The sequence below is a fragment of the Xiphophorus maculatus genome, chromosome 3 (assembly GCF_002775205.1).
Source record: "Xiphophorus maculatus strain JP 163 A chromosome 3, X_maculatus-5.0-male, whole genome shotgun sequence".
Taxonomy (NCBI): domain Eukaryota; kingdom Metazoa; phylum Chordata; class Actinopteri; order Cyprinodontiformes; family Poeciliidae; genus Xiphophorus; species Xiphophorus maculatus.
The window spans coordinates 28,788,055-28,800,336 of record NC_036445.1 but is presented as its reverse complement, the minus strand read 5'-3'; the positions used below and the strand labels follow the sequence as shown (position 1 = coordinate 28,800,336).

The window sequence follows — 12,282 nt, the reverse complement described above, 5'->3', positions numbered from 1 at the left end:
ATAAAATATGTCCTGGCATTCAGAGAAAGTGGCATTGGGAGAAAGTGTCACTTCAGCTACCGCAAGGTGCTGTGGCTTAGCTGGTCAAAGCGCCTGTCTTGTGAATAGGAGATCCTGGGTTCAAATCCCAGCAGTACCTTTCTTAAAACGTCTTTACAAATGATAAAATATAGTTGTTTGAAATCAGTTACAAAATATGTCCTTATTTTTAGATAAAGTGTATTTGCAGAAACTTGAAGGAGCTGTGGCTTAGTTTGTCAAAGTGCGTGTCTAGTAAACAGCAGATCATGGGTTCAAATCCCAGCTGTACCATTTAAAGAACAGCTTATTAATAACACATTTTTGTTGTTTATTTGAAATCAGTTACAAAATATGTCCTTATTTTTAGATACAGTGTAATTGCAGCAACTTGAAGGTGCTGTGGCTTAGCTGGTCAAAGTGCCTGTCTAGTAAACAGGAGATCCTGGGTTCAAATCCCAGCAGCACCTTTGAGTGAAATAGCTTTCTCCCTGATTTGGTCTTGTTTTTCCTATTGACACAAATTCTTAATAGAATATGTCTTGGCATTTAGAGAAAGTGTAATTGGATCAAGTTCAAGGTGCTGTGGCTTAGCTGGTCAAAGTGCCTGTCTAGTAAACAGGAGATCCTGGGTTCAAATCCCAGCAGCACCTTTGAGTGAAATAGCTATTGTACTGATGTAATTTTGTTTATCCTATATTCTCAAGTTGTTATTACAATATGTCCTGACATTTAGATAAAGTGTATTTGCAGCAACTTGAAGGTGCTGTGGCTTAGCTGGTCAAAGTGCCTGTCTAGTTAGCAGGAGATCCTGGGTTCAAATCCCAGCAGCACCTTTGAGTGAAATAGCTATTGTACTGATGTAATTTTGTTTATCCTATATTCTCAAGTTGTTATTACAATATGTCCTGACATTTAGATAAAGTGTATTTGCAGCAACTTGAAGGTGCTGTGGCTTAGCTGGTCAAAGTGCCTGTCTAGTAAACAGGAGATCCTGGGTTCAAATCCCAGCAGCACCTTTGTAGGAAATGGCTTTCTGCCTGATTTGGTCTCGTTTTTCCTATTGACACAAGTTCTTAATACAATATGTCATGGCCTTTAGAGGAAGTGTAATTGTGCTATTTTCAAGGTGCTGTTGGTCAAAGCACCTGTCTCTTAAATAGAAGATCCTGGGTTCAAAACCCAGCAGTACCATTTAAAGAACAGCTTACTAATTAATACATTTATGTTGTTTATTTGAAATCAGTTACAAAATATGTCCTTATTTTTAGATAAAGTGTGATTGCAGTAACTTCAAGGTGCTGTGGCTTAGCTGGTCAAAGTGCCTGTCTCGTAAATAGGAGATCCTGGGTTCAAATCCCAGCAGCACCTTTGAATTAAATGGCTATTTGACTGATGTAGTCTTGTTTTTCCTATTGACACATGTTCTTAATAAAATATGTCCTGGCATTCAGAGAAAGTGGCATTTGCAGAAAGTTTCGTTTCAGCAACTGCAAGGTGCGGTGGCTTAGCTGGTCAAAGCGCTTGTCTCGTAAATAGGAGATCCTGGGTTCAAATCCCAACAGCACCTTTCTAAGAAAGTCTTTATAAATGAGAAAATATAGTTGTTTGAAATCAGTTACAAAATATTTCATTACTTTTAGATAAAGTGTGATTGCACTAACTTCAAGATGCTGTGGCTTAGCTGGTCAAAGTGCCTGTCTAGCAAACAGGAGATCCTTGTTTCAAATCCCAGCAGCACCTTTGAATTAAATGGCTTTTTGACTGATGTAGTTTTGTTTATCCTATTATCTCAAGTTGTCATTACAGTATGTACTGGCATTTAGAGGAAGTGTAATTGCTGTAATTTCAAGGTGCTGTGGCTTAGCAGGTCAAAGAGCCTGTCTAGAAGACATGTGGTCCTGTGCTCAAAACCCATTAGTACCTTTCTAAAAATGTCTTTATAAATGATACAATTTAGTTGCTTAAATTGTTTGACATTTGAAATCAGTTTCAAAATATTTCCTGACGTTTAGCTAAAGTGTAATTGCAGCAACATCAAGGTGCTGTGGCTTAGTTGGTCAAAGTGCCTGTCTAGTAAACAGGAGATCCTGGGTTCAAATCCCAGTAGCACCTTTGAATGAAATGGCTTTTTGCCTGATGTAGTCTTGTCTTTCCTTTGACACATGTTCTTAATAAAATATGTCCTGGCATTCAGAGAAAGTGGCATTGGGAGAAAGTGTCATTTCAGCAACCGCAAGGTGCTGTGGCTTAGCTGGTCAAAGCGCCTGTCTTGTAAATAGGAGATCCTGGGTTCAAATCCCAGCAGCACCTTTGTAGGAAATGGCTTTCTGCATGATTTGGTCTTGTTTTTCCTGTTGACACAAGTTTTTAATACAACATGTCTTGGCATTTAGAGAAAGTGTAATTGTGCTATTTTCAAGGTGCTGTTGGTCAAAGCACCTGTCTCTTAAATAGAAGATCCTGGGTTCAAAACCCAGCAGTACCATTTAAAGAACAGCTTACTAATTAATACATTTTTGTTGTTTATTTGAAATCAGTTTCAGAATATGTCCTGAATTTTGGAGAAAGTATAATTTCAGCAACTACAAGGTGCTGTGGCTTAGTTGGTCAAAGAGCTTGTCTCCTAAATAGAAGATCCTGGGTTCAAATCCCAGCAGCACCTTTGAATGAAATGGCTTTTTTGCCTGATGTAGTCTTCTCTTTCCTTTGACACATGTTCTTAATAAAATATGTCCTGGCATTCAGAGAAAGTGGCATTGGGAGAAAGTGTCATTTCAGCAACCGCAAGGTGCTGTGGCTTAGCTGCTCAAAGCGCCTGTCTTGTAAATAGGAGATCCTGGGTTCAAAACCCATTAGTACCTTTCTAAAAATGTCTTTATAAATGATACAACTTAGTTGCTTAAATTGTTTGACATTTGAAATCAGTTTCAAAATATTTCCTGACGTTTAGCTAAAGTGTAACTGCAGCAACGTCAAGGTGCTGTGGCTTAGTTGGTCAAAGTGCCTGTCTAGTAAACAGGAGATCCTGGGTTCAAATCCCAGCAGCACCTTTGAATGAAATGGCTTTTTGCCTGATGTAGTCTTGTCTTTCCTTTGACACATGTTCTTAATAAAATATGTCCTGGCATTCAGAGAAAGTGGCATTGGGAGAAAGTGTCATTTCAGCAACCGCAAGGTGCTGTGGCTTAGCTGCTCAAAGCGCCTGTCTTGTAAATAGGAGATCCTGGGTTCAAATCCCAGCAGTCCCTTTCTAAAAAAGTCTTTATAAATGATAAAATAGAGTTGTTTGAAATCAGTTACAAAATATGTCCTTACTTTTAGATAAAGTGTGGTTTCAGTAAGTTCAAGGTGCTGTGGCTTAGCTGGTCAAAGCGCCTGTCTCGTAAATAGGAGATCCTGGGTTCAAATCCCAGCAGCACCTTTGAATTAAATGGCTTTTTGACTGATGTAGTTTTGTTTATCCTATTATCTCAAGTTGTCATTACAGTATGTAATGGCATTTAGAGGAAGTGTAATTGCTGTAATTTCAAGGTGCTGTGGCTTAGCAGGTCAAAGAGCCTGTCTAGAAGACATGTGGTCCTGTGCTCAAAACCCATTAGTACCTTTCTAAAAATGTCTTTATAAATGATACAACTTAGTTACTTAAATTGTTTGACATTTGAAATCAGTTTCAAAATATTCCCTGACGTTTAGCTAAAGTGTAACTGCAGCAAGGTCAAGGTGCTGTGGCTTAGTTGGTCAAAGTGCCTGTCTAGTAAACAGGAGATCCTGGGTTCAAATCCCAGCAGCACCTTTGAATGAAATGGCTTTTTGCCTGATGTAGTCTTGTCTTTCCTTTGACACATGTTCTTAATAAAATATGTCCTGGCATTCAGAGAAAGTGGCATTGGGAGAAAGTGTCATTTCAGCAACCGCAAGGTGCTGTGGCTTAGCTGCTCAAAGCGCCTGTCTTGTAAATAGGAGATCCTGGGTTCAAAACCCATTAGTACCTTTCTAAAAATGTCTTTATAAATGATACAGCTTAGTTGCTTAAATTGTTTGACATTTGAAATCAGTTTCAAAATATTTCCTGACGTTTAGCTAAAGTGTAACTGCAGCAACGTCAAGGTGCTGTGGCTTAGTTGGTCAAAGTGCCTGTCTAGTAAACAGGAGATCCTGGGTTCATATCCCAGCAGCACCTTTGAATGAAATGGCTTTTTGCCTGATGTAGTCTTGTCTTTCCTTTGACACATGTTCTTAATAAAATATGTCCTGGCATTCAGAGAAAGTGGCATTGGGAGAAAGTGTCATTTCAGCAACCGCAAGGTGCTGTGGCTTAGCTGGTCAAAGTGCCTGTCTTGTAAATAGGAGATCATGGGTTCGAATCCCAGCATTACCTTTCTAAAAAAGTCTTTATAAATGATAAAATATAGTTGTTTGAAATCAGTTACAAAATATGTCCTTACTTTTAGATAAAGTGTGGTTTCAGTAAGTTCGAGGTGCTGTGGCTTAGCTGGTCAAAGCGCCTGTCTCGTAAATAGGAGATCCTGGGTTCAAATCCCAGGAGCAACTTTGAATTAAATGGCTTTTTGACTGATGTAGTTTTGTTTATCCTATTATCTCAAGTTGTCATTACAATATCTACTGGCATTTAGAGGAAGTGTAATTGCTGTAATTTCAAGGTGCTGTGGCTTAGCAGGTCAAAGAGCCTGTCTAGAAGACATGTGGTCCTGTGCTCAAAACCCATTAGTACCTTTCTAAAAATGTCTTTATAAATGATACAATTTAGTTGCTTAAATTGTTTGACATTTGAAATCAGTTTCAAAATATTTCCTGACGTTTAGCTAAAGTGTAATTGCAGCAACGCCAAGGTGCTGTGGCTTAGTTGGTCAAAGTGCCTGTCTAGTAAACAGGAGATCCTGGGTTCAAATCCCAGCAGCACCTTTGAATGAAATGGCTTTTTTGCCTGATGTAGTCTTCTCTTTCCTTTGACACATGTTCTTAATAAAATATGTCCTGGCATTCAGAGAAAGTGGCATTGGGAGAAAGTGTCATTTCAGCAACCGCAAGGTGCTGTGGCTTAGCTGGTTAAAGCGCCTGTCTAGAAGACATGTGGTCCTGTGCTCAAAACCCATTAGTACCTTTCTAAAAATGTCTTTATAAATGATACAACTTAGTTGCTTAAATTGTTTGACATTTGAAATCACTTTCAAAATATTTCCTGACGTTTAGCTAAAGTGTAATTGCAGCAACGTCAAGGTGCTGTGGCTTAGTTGGTCAAAGTGCCTGTCTAGTAAACAGGAGATCCTGGCTTCAAATCCCAGTAGCACCTTTGAATGAAATGGCTTTTTGCCTGATGTAGTCTTGTCTTTCCTTTGACACATGTTCTTAATAAAATATGTCCTGGCATTCAGAGAAAGTGGCATTGGGAGAAAGTGTCATTTCAGCAACTGCAAGGTGCTGTGGCTTAGCTGGTCAAAGCGCCTGTCTTGTAAATAGGAGATCCTGGGTTCAAATCCCAGCAGCACTTTTGTAGGAAATGGCTTTCTGCATGATTTGGTCTTGTTTTTCCTGTTGACACAAGTTTTTAATACAACATGTCTTGGCATTTAGAGAAAGTGTAATTGTGCTATTTTCAAGGTGCTGTTGGTCAAAGCACCTGTCTCTTAAATAGAAGATCCTGGGTTCAAAACCCAGCAGTACCATTTAAAGAACAGCTTACTAATTAATACATTTTTGTTGTTTATTTGAAATCAGTTTCAGAATATGTCCTGAATTTTGGAGAAAGTATAATTTCAGCAACTACAAGGTGCTGTGGCTTAGTTGGTCAAAGTGCCTGTCTAGTAAACAGGAGATCCTGGGTTCAAATCCCAGCAGCACCTTTGAATGAAATGGCTTTTTGCCTGATGTAGTCTTGTCTTTCCTTTGACACATGTTCTTAATAAAATATGTCCTGGCATTCAGAGAAAGTGGCATTGGGAGAAAGTGTCATTTCAGCAACCGCAAGGTGCTGTGGCTTAGCTGCTCAAAGCGCCTGTCTTGTAAATAGGAGATCCTGGGTTCAAAACCCATTAGTACCTTTCTAAAAATGTCTTTATAAATGATACAGCTTAGTTGCTTAAATTGTTTGACATTTGAAATCAGTTTCAAAATATTTCCTGACGTTTAGCTAAAGTGTAACTGCAGCAACGTCAAGGTGCTGTGGCTTAGTTGGTCAAAGTGCCTGTCTAGTAAACAGGAGATCCTGGGTTCATATCCCAGCAGCACCTTTGAATGAAATGGCTTTTTGCCTGATGTAGTCTTGTCTTTCCTTTGACACATGTTCTTAATAAAATATGTCCTGGCATTCAGAGAAAGTGGCATTGGGAGAAAGTGTCATTTCAGCAACCGCAAGGTGCTGTGGCTTAGCTGGTCAAAGTGCCTGTCTTGTAAATAGGAGATCATGGGTTCGAATCCCAGCATTACCTTTCTAAAAAAGTCTTTATAAATGATAAAATATAGTTGTTTGAAATCAGTTACAAAATATGTCCTTACTTTTAGATAAAGTGTGGTTTCAGTAAGTTCGAGGTGCTGTGGCTTAGCTGGTCAAAGCGCCTGTCTCGTAAATAGGAGATCCTGGGTTCAAATCCCAGGAGCAACTTTGAATTAAATGGCTTTTTGACTGATGTAGTTTTGTTTATCCTATTATCTCAAGTTGTCATTACAATATCTACTGGCATTTAGAGGAAGTGTAATTGCTGTAATTTCAAGGTGCTGTGGCTTAGCAGGTCAAAGAGCCTGTCTAGAAGACATGTGGTCCTGTGCTCAAAACCCATTAGTACCTTTCTAAAAATGTCTTTATAAATGATACAATTTAGTTGCTTAAATTGTTTGACATTTGAAATCAGTTTCAAAATATTTCCTGACGTTTAGCTAAAGTGTAATTGCAGCAACGCCAAGGTGCTGTGGCTTAGTTGGTCAAAGTGCCTGTCTAGTAAACAGGAGATCCTGGGTTCAAATCCCAGCAGCACCTTTGAATGAAATGGCTTTTTTGCCTGATGTAGTCTTCTCTTTCCTTTGACACATGTTCTTAATAAAATATGTCCTGGCATTCAGAGAAAGTGGCATTGGGAGAAAGTGTCATTTCAGCAACCGCAAGGTGCTGTGGCTTAGCTGGTTAAAGCGCCTGTCTAGAAGACATGTGGTCCTGTGCTCAAAACCCATTAGTACCTTTCTAAAAATGTCTTTATAAATGATACAACTTAGTTGCTTAAATTGTTTGACATTTGAAATCACTTTCAAAATATTTCCTGACGTTTAGCTAAAGTGTAATTGCAGCAACGTCAAGGTGCTGTGGCTTAGTTGGTCAAAGTGCCTGTCTAGTAAACAGGAGATCCTGGCTTCAAATCCCAGTAGCACCTTTGAATGAAATGGCTTTTTGCCTGATGTAGTCTTGTCTTTCCTTTGACACATGTTCTTAATAAAATATGTCCTGGCATTCAGAGAAAGTGGCATTGGGAGAAAGTGTCATTTCAGCAACTGCAAGGTGCTGTGGCTTAGCTGGTCAAAGCGCCTGTCTTGTAAATAGGAGATCCTGGGTTCAAATCCCAGCAGCACTTTTGTAGGAAATGGCTTTCTGCATGATTTGGTCTTGTTTTTCCTGTTGACACAAGTTTTTAATACAACATGTCTTGGCATTTAGAGAAAGTGTAATTGTGCTATTTTCAAGGTGCTGTTGGTCAAAGCACCTGTCTCTTAAATAGAAGATCCTGGGTTCAAAACCCAGCAGTACCATTTAAAGAACAGCTTACTAATTAATACATTTTTGTTGTTTATTTGAAATCAGTTTCAGAATATGTCCTGAATTTTGGAGAAAGTATAATTTCAGCAACTACAAGGTGCTGTGGCTTAGTTGGTCAAAGAGCTTGTCTCCTAAATAGAAGATCCTGGGTTCAAATCCCAGCAGCACCTTTGAATGAAATGGCTTTTTTGCCTGATGTAGTCTTCTCTTTCCTTTGACACATGTTCTTAATAATATATGTCCTGGCATTCAGAGAAAGTGGCATTGGGAGAAAGTGTCATTTCAGCAACCGCAAGGTGCTGTGGCTTAGCTGCTCAAAGCGCCTGTCTTGTAAATAGGAGATCCTGGGTTCAAATCCCAGCAGTCTCTTTCTAAAAAAGTCTTTATAAATGATAAAATATAGTTGTTTGAAATCAGTTACAAAATATGTCCTTACTTTTAGATAAAGTGTGGTTTCAGTAAGTTCAGGGTGCTGTGGCTTAGCTGGTCAAAGCGCCTGTCTCGTAAATAGGAGATCCTGGGTTCAAATCCCAGCAGCACCTTTGAATTAAATGGCTTTTTGACTGATGTAGTTTTGTTTATCCTATTATCTCAAGTTGTCATTACAGTATGTACTGGCATTTAGAGGAAGTGTAATTGCTGTAATTTCAAGGTGCTGTGGCTTAGCAGGTCAAAGAGCCTGTCTAGAAGACATGTGGTCCTGTGCTCAAAACCCATTAGTACCTTTCTAAAAATGTCTTTATAAATGATACAACTTAGTTGCTTAAATTGTTTGACATTTGAAATCAGTTTCAAGATATTTCCTGACGTTTAGCTAAAGTGTAACTGCAGCAACGTCAAGGTGCTGTGGCTTAGTTGGTCAAAGTGCCTGTCTAGTAAACAGGAGATCCTGGGTTCAAATCCCAGCAGCACCTTTGAATGAAATGGCTTTTTGCCTGATGTAGTCTTGTCTTTCCTTTGACACATGTTCTTAATAAAATATGTCCTGGCATTCAGAGAAAGTGGCATTGGGAGAAAGTGTCATTTCAGCAACCGCAAGGTGCTGTGGCTTAGCTGGTCAAAGCGTCTGTCTTGTAAATAGGAGATCCTGGGTTCAAAACCCATTAGTACCTTTCTAAAAATGTCTTTATAAATGATACAACTTAGTTGCTTAAATTGTTTGACATTTGAAATCAGTTTCAAAATATTTCCTGACGTTTAGCTAAAGTGTAACTGCAGCAACGTCAAGGTGCTGTGGCTTAGTTGGTCAAAGTGCCTGTCTAGTAAACAGGAGATCCTGGGTTCAAATCCCAGCAGCACCTTTGAATGAAATGGCTTTTTGCCTGATGTAGTCTTGTCTTTCCTTTGACACATGTTCTTAATAAAATATGTCCTGGCATTCAGAGAAAGTGGCATTGGGAGAAAGTGTCATTTCAGCAACCGCAAGATGCTGTGGCTTAGCTGGTCAAAGCGCCTGTCTTGTAAATAGGAGATCCTGGGTTCAAAACCCATTAGTACCTTTCTAAAAATGTCTTTATAAATGATAGAACTTAGTTGCTTTAATTGTTTGACATTTGAAATCAGTTTCAAAATATTTCCTGACGTTTAGCTAAAGTGTAACTGCAGCAACGTCAAGGTGCTGTGGCTTAGTTGGTCAAAGTGCCTGTCTAGTAAACAGGAGATCCTGGGTTCAAATCCCAGCAGCACCTTTGAATGAAATGGCTTTTTGCCTGATGTAGTCTTGTCTTTCCTTTGACACATGTTCTTAATAAAATATGTCCTGGCATTCAGAGAAAGTGGCATTGGGAGAAAGTGTCATTTCAGCAACCGCAAGGTGCTGTGGCTTAGCTGGTCAAAGTGCCTGTCTTGTAAATAGGAGATCATGGGTTCAAATCCCAGCAGTACCTTTCTAAAAAAGTCTTTATAAATGATAAAATATAGTTGTTTGAAATCAGTTACAAAATATGTCCTTACTTTTAGATAAAGTGTGGTTTCAGTAAGTTCAGGGTGCTGTGGCTTAGCTGGTCAAAGCGCCTGTCTCGTAAATAGGAGATCCTGGGTTCAAATCCCAGCAGCACCTTTGAATTAAATGGCTTTTTGACTGATGTAGTTTTGTTTATCCTATTATCTCAAGTTGTCATTACAGTATGTACTGGCATTTAGAGGAAGTGTAATTGCTGTAATTTCAAGGTGCTGTGGCTTAGCAGGTCAAAGAGCCTGTCTAGAAGACATGTGGTCCTGTGCTCAAAACCCATTAGTACCTTTCTAAAAATGTCTTTATAAATGATACAACTTAGTTGCTTAAATTGTTTGACATTTGAAATCAGTTTCAAGATATTTCCTGACGTTTAGCTAAAGTGTAACTGCAGCAACGTCAAGGTGCTGTGGCTTAGTTGGTCAAAGTGCCTGTCTAGTAAACAGGAGATCCTGGGTTCAAATCCCAGCAGCACCTTTGAATGAAATGGCTTTTTGCCTGATGTAGTCTTGTCTTTCCTTTGACACATGTTCTTAATAAAATATGTCCTGGCATTCAGAGAAAGTGGCATTGGGAGAAAGTGTCATTTCAGCAACCGCAAGGTGCTGTGGCTTAGCTGGTCAAAGCGCCTGTCTTGTAAATAGGAGATCCTGGGTTCAAAACCCATTAGTACCTTTCTAAAAATGTCTTTATAAATGATACAACTTAGTTGCTTAAATTGTTTGACATTTGAAATCAGTTTCAAAATATTTCCTGACGTTTAGCTAAAGTGTAACTGCAGCAACGTCAAGGTGCTGTGGCTTAGTTGGTCAAAGTGCCTATCTAGTAAACAGGAGATCCTGGGTTCAAATCCCAGCAGCACCTTTGAATGAAATGGCTTTTTGCCTGATGTAGTCTTGTCTTTCCTTTGACACATGTTCTTAATAAAATATGTCCTGGCATTCAGAGAAAGTGGCATTGGGAGAAAGTGTCATTTCTGCAACCGCAAGATGCTGTGGCTTAGCTGGTCAAAGCGCCTGTCTTGTAAATAGGAGATCCTGGGTTCAAAACCCATTAGTACCTTTCTAAAAATGTCTTTATAAATGATAGAACTTAGTTGCTTTAATTGTTTGACATTTGAAATCAGTTTCAAAATATTTCCTGACGTTTAGCTAAAGTGTAACTGCAGCAACGTCAAGGTGCTGTGGCTTAGTTGGTCAAAGTGCCTGTCTAGTAAACAGGAGATCCTGGGTTCAAATCCCAGCAGCACCTTTGAATGAAATGGCTTTTTGCCTGATGTAGTCTTGTCTTTCCTTTGACACATGTTCTTAATAAAATATGTCCTGGCATTCAGAGAAAGTGGCATTGGGAGAAAGTGTCATTTCAGCAACCGCAAGGTGCTGTGGCTTAGCTGGTCAAAGTGCCTGTCTTGTAAATAGGAGATCATGGGTTCAAATCCCAGCAGTACCTTTCTAAAAAAGTCTTTATAAATGATAAAATATAGTTGTTTGAAATCAGTTTCAAAATAATTCCTGATGTTTAGCTAAAGTGTAACTGCAGCAACGTCAAGGTGCTGTGGCTTAGCTGGTCAAAGTGCCTGTCTCGTAAATAGGAGATCCTGGGTTCAAATCCCAGCAGCACCTTTGAATTAAATGGCTTTTTGACTGATGTAGTTTTGTTTATCCTATTATCTCAAGTTGTCATTACAGTATGTACTGGCATTTAGAGGAAGTGTAATTGCTGTAATTTCAAGGTGCTGTGGCTTAGCAGGTCAAAGAGCCTGTCTAGAAGACATGTGGTCCTGTGCTCAAAACCCATTAGTACCTTTCTAAAAATGTCTTTATAAATGATACAATTTAGTTGCTTAAATTGTTTGACATTTGAAATCAGTTTCAAAATATTTCCTGACGTTTAGCTAAAGTGTAACTGCAGCAACGTCAAGGTGCTGTGGCTTAGTTGGTCAAAGTGCCTGTCTAGTAAACAGGAGATCCTCGGTTCAAATCCCAGTAGCACCTTTGAATGAAATGGCTTTTTGCCTGATGTAGTCTTGTCTTTCCTTTGACACATGTTCTTAATAAAATATGTCCTGGCATTCAGAGAAAGTGGCATTGGGAGAAAGTGTCATTTCAGCAACCGCAAGGTGCTGTGGCTTAGCTGGTCAAAGCGCCTGTCTTGTAAATAGGATATCCTGGGTTCAAATCCCAGCATCACCTTTGTAGGAAATGGCTTTCTGCATGATTTGGTCTTGTTTTTCCTGTTGACACAAGTTTTTAATACAACATGTCTTGGCATTTAGAGAAAGTGTAATTGTGCTATTTTCAAGGTGCTGTTGGTCAAAGCACCTGTCTCTTAAATAGAAGATCCTGGGTTCAAAACCCAGCAGTACCATTTAAAGAACAGCTTACTAATTAATACATTTTTGTTGTTTATTTGAAATCAGTTTAAGAATATGTCCTGAATTTTAGAGAAAGTATAATTTCAGCAACTACAAGGTGCTGTGGCTTAGTTGGTCAAAGAGCTTGTCTCCTAAATAGAAGATCCTGGGTTCAAATCCCAGCAGCACCTTTGA

The 12,282-nt window shown here is 39.1% G+C and overlaps 1 protein-coding gene and 44 non-coding genes across 46 annotated transcripts in view; 44 read left to right on the top strand and 1 right to left on the bottom strand.

Moving 5' to 3' along the window:
• Positions 1-12,282, bottom strand: part of matn2 (matrilin 2) — a 43,771-nt gene that overhangs the window by 5,895 nt on the left and 25,594 nt on the right. The gene's annotated exons all lie outside the window — the stretch shown is intronic.
• On the top strand, positions 66-139 carry trnat-ugu. Its single transcript has one exon. It is a non-coding gene; the product is annotated as a tRNA-Thr (tRNA).
• trnat-agu lies at positions 415-488 on the top strand. Its single transcript has one exon. It is a non-coding gene; the product is annotated as a tRNA-Thr (tRNA).
• Positions 598-671, top strand: trnat-agu. Its single transcript has one exon. It is a non-coding gene; the product is annotated as a tRNA-Thr (tRNA).
• Positions 781-854, top strand: trnat-agu. The gene has a single exon. It is a non-coding gene; the product is annotated as a tRNA-Thr (tRNA).
• On the top strand, positions 964-1,037 carry trnat-agu. The gene has a single exon. It is a non-coding gene; the product is annotated as a tRNA-Thr (tRNA).
• On the top strand, positions 1,316-1,389 carry trnat-cgu. The gene has a single exon. It is a non-coding gene; the product is annotated as a tRNA-Thr (tRNA).
• On the top strand, positions 1,515-1,588 carry trnat-cgu. The gene has a single exon. It is a non-coding gene; the product is annotated as a tRNA-Thr (tRNA).
• Positions 2,060-2,133, top strand: trnat-agu. The gene has a single exon. It is a non-coding gene; the product is annotated as a tRNA-Thr (tRNA).
• Positions 2,258-2,331, top strand: trnat-ugu. The gene has a single exon. It is a non-coding gene; the product is annotated as a tRNA-Thr (tRNA).
• trnar-ccu lies at positions 2,610-2,683 on the top strand. Its single transcript has one exon. It is a non-coding gene; the product is annotated as a tRNA-Arg (tRNA).
• Positions 2,998-3,071, top strand: trnat-agu. Its single transcript has one exon. It is a non-coding gene; the product is annotated as a tRNA-Thr (tRNA).
• trnat-ugu lies at positions 3,196-3,269 on the top strand. Its single transcript has one exon. It is a non-coding gene; the product is annotated as a tRNA-Thr (tRNA).
• trnat-cgu lies at positions 3,369-3,442 on the top strand. The gene has a single exon. It is a non-coding gene; the product is annotated as a tRNA-Thr (tRNA).
• Positions 3,741-3,814, top strand: trnat-agu. The gene has a single exon. It is a non-coding gene; the product is annotated as a tRNA-Thr (tRNA).
• Positions 4,128-4,201, top strand: trnat-agu. The gene has a single exon. It is a non-coding gene; the product is annotated as a tRNA-Thr (tRNA).
• trnat-ugu lies at positions 4,326-4,399 on the top strand. Its single transcript has one exon. It is a non-coding gene; the product is annotated as a tRNA-Thr (tRNA).
• trnat-cgu lies at positions 4,499-4,572 on the top strand. Its single transcript has one exon. It is a non-coding gene; the product is annotated as a tRNA-Thr (tRNA).
• On the top strand, positions 4,871-4,944 carry trnat-agu. Its single transcript has one exon. It is a non-coding gene; the product is annotated as a tRNA-Thr (tRNA).
• Positions 5,259-5,332, top strand: trnat-agu. The gene has a single exon. It is a non-coding gene; the product is annotated as a tRNA-Thr (tRNA).
• trnat-ugu lies at positions 5,457-5,530 on the top strand. The gene has a single exon. It is a non-coding gene; the product is annotated as a tRNA-Thr (tRNA).
• trnat-agu lies at positions 5,809-5,882 on the top strand. The gene has a single exon. It is a non-coding gene; the product is annotated as a tRNA-Thr (tRNA).
• Positions 6,196-6,269, top strand: trnat-agu. Its single transcript has one exon. It is a non-coding gene; the product is annotated as a tRNA-Thr (tRNA).
• trnat-ugu lies at positions 6,394-6,467 on the top strand. The gene has a single exon. It is a non-coding gene; the product is annotated as a tRNA-Thr (tRNA).
• On the top strand, positions 6,567-6,640 carry trnat-cgu. Its single transcript has one exon. It is a non-coding gene; the product is annotated as a tRNA-Thr (tRNA).
• On the top strand, positions 6,939-7,012 carry trnat-agu. The gene has a single exon. It is a non-coding gene; the product is annotated as a tRNA-Thr (tRNA).
• trnat-agu lies at positions 7,327-7,400 on the top strand. Its single transcript has one exon. It is a non-coding gene; the product is annotated as a tRNA-Thr (tRNA).
• Positions 7,525-7,598, top strand: trnat-ugu. The gene has a single exon. It is a non-coding gene; the product is annotated as a tRNA-Thr (tRNA).
• trnar-ccu lies at positions 7,877-7,950 on the top strand. Its single transcript has one exon. It is a non-coding gene; the product is annotated as a tRNA-Arg (tRNA).
• On the top strand, positions 8,076-8,149 carry trnat-ugu. The gene has a single exon. It is a non-coding gene; the product is annotated as a tRNA-Thr (tRNA).
• Positions 8,249-8,322, top strand: trnat-cgu. Its single transcript has one exon. It is a non-coding gene; the product is annotated as a tRNA-Thr (tRNA).
• trnat-agu lies at positions 8,621-8,694 on the top strand. Its single transcript has one exon. It is a non-coding gene; the product is annotated as a tRNA-Thr (tRNA).
• On the top strand, positions 9,008-9,081 carry trnat-agu. The gene has a single exon. It is a non-coding gene; the product is annotated as a tRNA-Thr (tRNA).
• Positions 9,395-9,468, top strand: trnat-agu. The gene has a single exon. It is a non-coding gene; the product is annotated as a tRNA-Thr (tRNA).
• trnat-ugu lies at positions 9,593-9,666 on the top strand. The gene has a single exon. It is a non-coding gene; the product is annotated as a tRNA-Thr (tRNA).
• trnat-cgu lies at positions 9,766-9,839 on the top strand. Its single transcript has one exon. It is a non-coding gene; the product is annotated as a tRNA-Thr (tRNA).
• On the top strand, positions 10,138-10,211 carry trnat-agu. The gene has a single exon. It is a non-coding gene; the product is annotated as a tRNA-Thr (tRNA).
• trnat-ugu lies at positions 10,336-10,409 on the top strand. The gene has a single exon. It is a non-coding gene; the product is annotated as a tRNA-Thr (tRNA).
• trnat-agu lies at positions 10,525-10,598 on the top strand. The gene has a single exon. It is a non-coding gene; the product is annotated as a tRNA-Thr (tRNA).
• On the top strand, positions 10,912-10,985 carry trnat-agu. Its single transcript has one exon. It is a non-coding gene; the product is annotated as a tRNA-Thr (tRNA).
• On the top strand, positions 11,110-11,183 carry trnat-ugu. The gene has a single exon. It is a non-coding gene; the product is annotated as a tRNA-Thr (tRNA).
• Positions 11,283-11,356, top strand: trnat-cgu. The gene has a single exon. It is a non-coding gene; the product is annotated as a tRNA-Thr (tRNA).
• trnat-agu lies at positions 11,655-11,728 on the top strand. The gene has a single exon. It is a non-coding gene; the product is annotated as a tRNA-Thr (tRNA).
• trnat-ugu lies at positions 11,853-11,926 on the top strand. The gene has a single exon. It is a non-coding gene; the product is annotated as a tRNA-Thr (tRNA).
• On the top strand, positions 12,205-12,278 carry trnar-ccu. The gene has a single exon. It is a non-coding gene; the product is annotated as a tRNA-Arg (tRNA).